Source organism: Rattus rattus, chromosome 14 (genome assembly GCF_011064425.1).
Source record: "Rattus rattus isolate New Zealand chromosome 14, Rrattus_CSIRO_v1, whole genome shotgun sequence".
In the NCBI taxonomy this organism is placed as follows: domain Eukaryota; kingdom Metazoa; phylum Chordata; class Mammalia; order Rodentia; family Muridae; genus Rattus; species Rattus rattus.
Window position 1 is genome coordinate 46,108,398 of NC_046167.1, and position 8,914 is coordinate 46,117,311.

An 8,914-nucleotide genomic window follows, 5' to 3' on the forward strand; every position below is an offset into this window, starting at 1 on the left:
TGCACAGAGTAATAAAATTATTCCAATAGAATTTATCTATGCTCATAAATCAGTGTAGAATTTACCCCACTTCCAAGAGCTTATAGAGGCACTAGTTAGTAATTAAAATGGAGATGCTGGACACACGGCAAGGAGTAAGGCACTTTGGAGTGCTCAGCTATAAATGTGATGTGTTCATCACAGTCCTCGTATGAAGAATCTGCTATCTATGTAGATCATGAAGCAGAAGGATGGCAAACATGAGAAGTGATTTATGATAACAAAAACCCAACAGGGTAGATGCACAAATGAAATTATGTAGACATTGACATTATGTAAAACCCCTGAAAAGATTGAGCCATACAAAAATCACAGTTCAGAGGATGGAAATGGACAGAGCACCTCACCATTGCCAGGAAACTAAGGGTAATAGGTAGCTTCTGGGAGCAGAAAAATTAGTTTTCTTCAGTGAAGTGGCAGGGTATGTACGCTAAATTTTAGCCTGGGTACTGCTTTTAGTACTTACCCAAAGCAAACTGGATTCTATGTTGAGATTGATTGACTGATTATTTATTTATTTATTTATTTATTTATTTATTTATTTATTTTACTGTGGATTAAAGGGAAACAGAACAGCAACTTATGTGGGTACAACATAGGGGATGAACTAAGAGGCCATATATTATATGATAAAGTAAAACTTGCATTAAATTCTCAAAGAATAAACATTTCATAGGTAAAGTAATTTTAGATATGTTCTTCTAAAATAATACTCCAGTTTAGTCACTGCTGGAAAATGAAAGCTTTCTAAGCTCTTCAAAATGAAGCTTCATAGGCAGCTGCAACCCCAACTGTTTTTAAAAGTACTAATAGTAACAAGATATGCCATTTCTCTATGAAAATCCTTCACAGTGACAGCAGATTGGGGAAAGAATGAAAGGAACTCCATGAAATAGTGGATGAAGTTTAAAAATGGATGCTGAGGAAATTAGGAAATCATGTACATAAAAGCAGGATAATATTTTCTAAGCTACACTACCGTGACAAAAGGTATCTGAGCCCAAGGAGTGGGCTTCTTCAATATCATCAGTGTGGCATTTGTAATGAAAGCTAAGTTCATTCACCTGACAATAATGTGTGGTCGAGGAGATGCCTCAGCACATAAAGATGGCTCAGATGTGTCTGAGGCAAGTAAACTGAATATAATCCCTAAGGAGCACTTTCTTTGTGGGATAAACCCACTGAAACCATCTGACCTCCATAGGTAGGTCCCATGCATATGCCCATCCATTTCTCCATAGAGCAAACCTGGGAGGGCCGAAGAAAGATTGTATGGAAAAAAATTGAAAAAAAAAAAATAGCAAGAAAATTCACCCATTCACTGCCACACGAAAGTTTTGATTAAGTTGGATAAGAATCTACTATAAGTCCCAGCTACCACCATTCTTGGCATATATCCAAAAGATTCCCCACCATGCCACAGGCACATATGCTTTATTATTCTCACTGCAGCCTTATTTTTGACAGCCAGAAGCTGGAAACAACTCAGATGTCCTACAACAGAAGGATGGATACAGAAAATGTGGTTTATTTACACAATGGAATAATATCCGCTATTAAGATTGAGGACAACTTGAGTTTTGCAAGCTATATGCTTTTGCAGGCATATAGATGGAACTAGAAAATATCATCCTGAGGAGGAAACTCTAATGTACCCACCAATAAGTGATATTAGCCCAAAAAAGGTACAGAATACCTAGGATACAATCCACAGAACTCAAGAGGGTTAACAAGATAAAATTCCCAAGGGATTTTATGACAGTGGCTGTCTAGTGCCCCACAATTTTAATGGGATGCTGTCCTATAAGCCTGTGTGTCAGGAGTGCTGTAGACCTGTTTTCCTGTTTTCTTTTTCAGCCTGTTACACGGGGGGACAGAGTGTTCTGCTTTGGGTGTTTTGTAGTTTTTACCTCTTTAGGTCTTCAGCTGTTCCTGTGGGCCTGTGTCTTGAGTTCACCAGGCAGGTCACTTCTGTTTCAGCAGAAAAAGTTGGTCTTCTACTGCACTAAACCCATCTGTGGTCCCGAGGCTCCAAGTTTGCTCTATTTCCTTAGGAGTTATGCTGCCCACCTGGCTCTGTCTAAAATTGTCCATTTCCTGTGGATTTTCAGTGGCAGCAACCAGGAATTTACGAATCTGTGGTTATGCCTCCTTTTCTTTCTGGGGAGCCCTCCGTGCACCCGGGTTCCAGATGGATTTTTGTGTTTTCTCTGGCGTCCAAGATGTGTGATTATTTCCTGCAGATTGCAGTCTCTTCTGGTTTCCCAGGCGTGTCTGCCTCTCTGATGGTTTAGCTCTCCCTCCCACGGGATTTGGGTGCAGAGAACTGTTTATACGGTCTGTTTCCTTCAGGTTCCAGCGGTGTCTCAGGCAGGGGTCCTGCCGCTCCTGGGCCCTCCCCCACGGGAACCCAGAGGCCTTATACAGTTTCCTCTTGGGCCAGGGATGTGGGCAGGGATGGGCAGTGTTGGTGGTCTCTTCCGCTCTGCAGCCTCAGGAGTGCCCACCTGACCAGGCGGTGAGGTCTCTCTCCCACGGGGTCTGGGAGCAGAGAGCTGCTGCAGGCCGGGATCCGCGGGTGTGGGACTCCCAGTAAACACAGGACGTGCCTGGCCCTAGAGGAATTCTGCCTCTGTGTGTCCTTACGAAGTTCACCGGGCAGGTCACTTTTGTAGTGCAGAGAAGTTGGTCTACCTGTGGTCACCTGGGCCAGGCCTCATGTTTGTTTCGCTGGTGTGAGGGTGCTGCCTTTATACAGACTCTCCGTAGTGGCAGCAACCAGGAAGATCTGCTCTGCCCTTTTCCAGGAGCTTCCGGCACCGGGTTCCAGATGGAGTTTGGTGTTTTCCTCTGGCGTCCAAGATGTGTGTGCAGATTGCAGTCTCTTCTGGTTTCCCAGGCGTGTCTGCCTCTCTGAAGGTTTAGCTCTCCCTCCCACGGGATTTGGGTGCAGAGAACTGTTTATCCGGTCTGTTTCGATTCTAAAGATTTAATTACTGTAGTATATTTGTAAGTGTGTGTGTGTAAGTGTGTGTGTGTGTGTGTGTGTGTGTGTGTGTGTGTGTGTGTGTCTGTTTTGCTATGTTCAGATGTGAACTTCAGTATCTGGGACATAAGAAGTAATGCAATTCTGAACTAGACTATAAAAGCAGGATTGATTTTGTCTTGTGCTGTAGTCGTTAAATCCAATTATTCATGCTACTTCCAATTCAACAGAGACAGGAACATAAGATAGTCATTATAAGAGTTAAAAAGGTATGTATCTGAGTAAAGCTTTGGTGACTCTGTTTCTTCGTATAATGAGTCAAATTTTCTTATAGTATCAATGTTATCCAGTAAGCATCACGATTCAAAATTATTCCTAGATTGATTTCTCCATACTCTATGGAGATATTACCCCAAATTCCATGACTTATTATGTGGTGTCAATAACCTGATGCTCCATGTCCTGTGTCACATGTCTAACCATAAAATGAGTATTGTTTGAGGATGATACCTTAAGTTCACATCTGAACATAGCACACACACGCACACGCACACGCACACGCACACGCACACGCACACACACTTACAAATATACTACAGTAATTAAATTTTAGAATCTCTATTCCCAAAGGTGCAAATGAGATATTAGTGTAGAATATCAATCCTTTGGGGATGTAGGTACAGGTCTGTTCATACCAGTTAGAAAAATGATGGTAGGACAAATTAAGGGCAAAATAAAATTATGTTTTAGTGAGCCAATCACAGAGTAGATGAAACCTTGGTGATAATGTTGGTAGCACTTTCTCTTTCTCATGTCATGAATCATGCCTTTATTATAGCATGAATTCTTTCCAGTAAGAATCAATGTTCCAAGCCACTCACTGTTTGTTTGATTTACCCATATCATATAACTTAAGTACATGTTATCAGCAAGATTTTCCATGGAATCATCTGGTCTGAGAAGGTTTCAGTTAGCTGAGCTTGCCTTGAAGTTATGTCCCTAAAGTCTTTACTGCATATTCCCTCTGCCATGACGAGTCTTTGAGGATGTGATCAATTTCTTCATATCCTGAAGCTGCAAAACTTTGTTCTCAGCAGGATGGAATTTTTCACATCCTCTTGGGACATTTTCTTTCACATCCCTTTTAGCGTTCGTTTTGCCTAAAACACTTCCTCCCAAGATGGAAGACCTTAATTTTAGTGGAAATGACAGAACAACAGAGGATTGACTTTGTAGAAATCCACATAAGGTGTCCACATGAGATGATGTCCCATAATGATGACAAAACAAAGAAGTAGACAATGTGGTAAAAATCATTTTAAAGCATGAATACCACTTAATATGAAATAGAATCCAGAGAATATATTTGAATAAATTTGATATCTAGTGTCACATAAAAGTAATTAAGCAAACCATTCAACCAAATTATAAAATGAACATTATTTACAAATCATCAAAAGTATGTATCAAGTTCCTGATATAGTTTTTTTTTTAAAAAAAAACCTTTTCATATCATTCATTAATCACAGCATTCTTCGCATATAAAATTAGCATGGGTGGGTGGATTGTTCTGTCTGTGAAGTCTGTACCTTATAAACACAAGGACCAAAGTTTTATCCTCAGAAATAAAGATAACTGGCATGGTAACATGCACTTGAACCTTAGCACTGGGGAAAATCAAACACAAAGATCACCAGATGTCTGTTGATTTAGATTATCCTAATTAGTGAGATGCACTTCTACAAAATACTGTTTTTAAAAGAGGTCAGCAGTACTTCTGACAAGGAGAACAAAACTATTCTCTGGCATGTATAACATCATAGACATATCCATAAATACATATCCACAAAGGTATAGAAACACCTGAGACTACCTCAAACTCATATGACCTACTTTCATTTTTAAAAACCTATTAGTAAAATATGCATTGATGTAATAGTTGCAGCCTCAGCCTTACATCGGATGTAGAAAATTGACCAAGTTAAAGAAACTCTCTGAAAATAACCACACGAACACTTAGTTATGATTTTTTTTGATGGCGGCTTCATGTGCTGGTGTGTCTTTAAACCAACAATATCAGTTTCTATGATTTTATCAGAAATCAAATTTTAAAAGAAAAAAACAAACTTAATTTGGTTCTTTACCTTCTGACTGTAAAGTGTACATTTCTCCTTCCACCCATGCCTGGGGAGACCCTACATTTCTTAAATTATATAGGAAATAGTTAAGAGGTTAGATCAGATCTACATATGACTGTGATGCTAAGAATCTGTCTTTATCTTGAGGGTTATGAGCTGTAACCTCATACTGTCCCTGATGTCTACTGCAGATAACATTTTGAGGATTTTAAGAAATTCAAATGCCATTGATTTATAGAGTTGTACTTTGGGTAGACGGTATAGAAATTCAACTTTTACTGGAAATTGCTGCTAAGTCAAACTGTACATAATTGGTGGATACATTATAATGTGTCAGTGAAGAAATAGTGACAGTTTGATAGCCAGAGTAGGGCATGACCATTTAGGTGAGAATGGTATACTCAAAAATAAAACCAAGCCATAGGATGATGGTTACCATAACAGAGGTTTTAGATGATCCCACTATTTAAGCAATCAAGAGGGGTTGGGAAAAAATAAGTACACTTCAGTCCTTCATTTAACTATATCATTGGGTTCCCATGTTTAGTCCGATGGTTGGCTCCAAGCACACTCATCTGTATTGGCCAGGCTCTGCCAGAGCCTCTCTGGGGTCTGCTCTACCAGGCTTCTTTCAACAAGCACTTCTTGGCATTGGCCATAATGTCTAGACTTGGTGTCTGCAGATGGAATGGATCCATAGGTGGGGTGGTTTTACTTTCAGTCTCTGCTCTACTCTTTGTCCCTGCATTTCTTTAGAGATGAACAATTCTGGGTTAAAGATTTTGAGATGGGTGTGTGGCCCCATCCCTCAACAGGGAGCCATACCCATCTACTGTATATGATCTCTACAGGTTCTTTCTCCCCCTTTGGGGGTATTTTGGCTAATGTTAACTTGTTGTGACCTGGAAACCTCTTGTTTCCAAGGCATCTGGGACTTTCTATTGGCTAGGAAGAACAGTATCAACTATGTGCTCTGAGCTCAGAGCTCTGAGGGACTAAACCAAAAACCAAAGAGTACAAATATGGGTACATACGGGTAGTCTAGCTACATACTTAGGAGAGATCAGTGGGAGGGGAGACCCTGCATCCTGTGGAGGCTCGGTGCCCCATCATAGGGATGTGCTAGGAGGATGCTATAAGAGGATGCTAGGAGGGTGAAGCAGGATTGCGTGGGTGAGCACCCTTATAGAGGCAGGGGGAGAGGAGATGGAATAGGAGGGCTATGGAGAATAAACTGGGAAAGAAGACAACATTTAAAATGTAAATAAATAAAATAACCAATAAAACAGAAAAGTTATTGGTATTTTAAGACTGCATTGCATCCACAGGCCATTTTCAATACCATTAATATTTTAAAATACTAATTTTTCACTGCATGAATAGAAATAGTCTTTTTGTTTATTGTGTCTTCTATTTTGATGTTGTTGTGAACTGTATCCAGTTTGGTTGTCTATTTAATGGTGGCCTACACAAATGAATTTGGAAAAGTTTTCTCCTTTAACTTTTGACATAATTTATAAAAAATTAATATAAATCCCTGTTCAAATATTGGTTAGATTTCACTAGCAAAGTTGACAGATCCAGAATTTTGCTTTGATGGGAAACATTTTATTATGTCAACTTTATTCTTTCTTTTAATTTGTTCATGATTTCTCTTTCTTTTTTTGAAATACAAATATCCCTAACAAATTAAGGATTCTAGTATTTCTGATGAGTAAGCAACTTATACAGGAAAAATAAGAATGAAATTGATCACTAATTCTTTGATTGTATTCACTAGACACTCTGAAGGATGCTTCTATGATCCTCTCATTTGTTCTCAGTTGGAAAGTACTGGAATGCAACCAGAAAATGTATATTTTCTTTTTTCTTTTTTTGGCCAAAGAAGATTAATGCATTGTTATGGGAATTAAAGTAGTAAAGTTGTTATAGTGTGAAATTAACAGCCTAAAATAGAGAAACCACATAATCCAGAAATTTCACTACTAAATATGCAAAGTCAATTAAATTAAATCAATATAAAAAAAGTATGTTTCCAAAAATCCCCACAAACAACAACAATGACAACAACAAAACATATGTTTCTGGAAGCAAATGACACAATATTGGTTTGAGGTCAAGCATGTACTAAGGCATCAAAGTATACTGTGGTAATATCCCTCTTATATTAAGAATGTGAAAGAGAATGAGTCATGTAGATTCATGATGATATAATACAAGGGTTGCTTCAGCGTGAAGTATAGGCAAACAAGTTATTGTAAGGAATTTTTACGTCAAGACAGAAATCTAAAATTCACTTTTGGACAATCTAAATAAAAATGCTTTTGTCAATATACAAACAATAGTCACAAGCTCCCTGTAGTACATGAGCTAAATGGCAGAATGAGTGCAGTTGAACGAAGCAGGATGTAGCACTACTTGACCAGGTAATGTACCTAAGTATCTCGTCAAATGCGTTCATCTATTGATTGGAACAATGCAACATACCAAGATGAAAAAAAACAAGGTTCAGTCAGAATGATGCTATACTAAGTAGAACTAGAGTACTTTCTCCTATCCATTCTTACATAAACAACTTTCTCTTTAATAGTTGATAAACCTTGATATTTTTTCATATTCCAGCACACCTTGTTAAAATTTTATTTGTAATTTTACAGATTCTTATCTCAAAGTTGCTCACCATTTGCAATTGCTCAATGTAATAGAACTATGCTTTCAAGTGTTCACTCATCTAATAAATTGTTTTGAAAATCAATAGATAGTAGTAAAAGTAAAAAGTATAATTTAATAAGGAGCTTGTCAGACATAGAAAAAAAGTCATATATCTATAAGTTAATTGATACTCAGTGTCCAAAGACAGTTTATTTTCCAGAAATATTTCCTAGGAAGCACATGACACCAAAATTTACACATTTTGTTTCCACTGTTATAGATTGCATAACAGAATAAAATAGACCAATTGCCAAATAAATTAAATATTTTGGTCAAGTAACATAAAAAGATTTGGGCTACTAATATTTAAATCTACTAGAACATGCAATGAGTTTCATGATTCCACAAGTCACTGTGTAGAATATTTCCGGGTAATGTCCCAATGTTTAAAAATGGGATGGCAAGGTAAAGACATCAGCAAGCCGGGCAAAGTGTGGCAAGCGGCAAACTCATCGTTCAGCAGGTACTATTGTGAGTGACAATTACCTAATTTTTTTTTAAGTTCCAAATCACATAAAAGGATCTACGCATTACAAAGAATCTATTGTAATACAGTGAAAATATGGTGCCTAAATTGACACAATCTATAAGTAAAAGTAGACTTTTGGTAAATGTGCTTTAAGGATGTTATGTGTTTGTAAGAGTTGCCTCCTAAACATTGTGTTTAGACTTGTTCACTGCTCTAACTTTGACCTCATCTAGTGAGAGAAACATTATTTTATTAGATATATTTCTTGATTTACATTTCAAATGTTATTCCCTTTCGCGGTTTCCTGTCTATAAGACCCCATGCCCTCTGCCATCTCCATATGCATGTCCCCCACCCCACCGCTGATATTCCCTGGCCCAGGGGGTCCAAACTTGGCAGGACTAAGGACTTACCCTTCCATAGGTGCCCCAACAAGGAGCCTTCTCTTTCTTGGCAGTTGGAGCCCTGAGACTCTAGTTGGATTTGGCATTGTTGTTCTCATGGGGTTACCAGCCCCTTCAGCTCCTTTCAATCCCCTTCCCTCCTATTTCCCCCGACTGGGTTCTGTGC

At 38.4% G+C, this 8,914-nt stretch overlaps 1 pseudogene; it reads left to right on the forward strand.

Moving 5' to 3' along the window:
• Window positions 1–1,112: 1,112 nt before the first annotated feature.
• Window positions 1,113–8,914, forward strand: part of LOC116883216 — an 8,295-nt pseudogene continuing 493 nt past the window's right edge.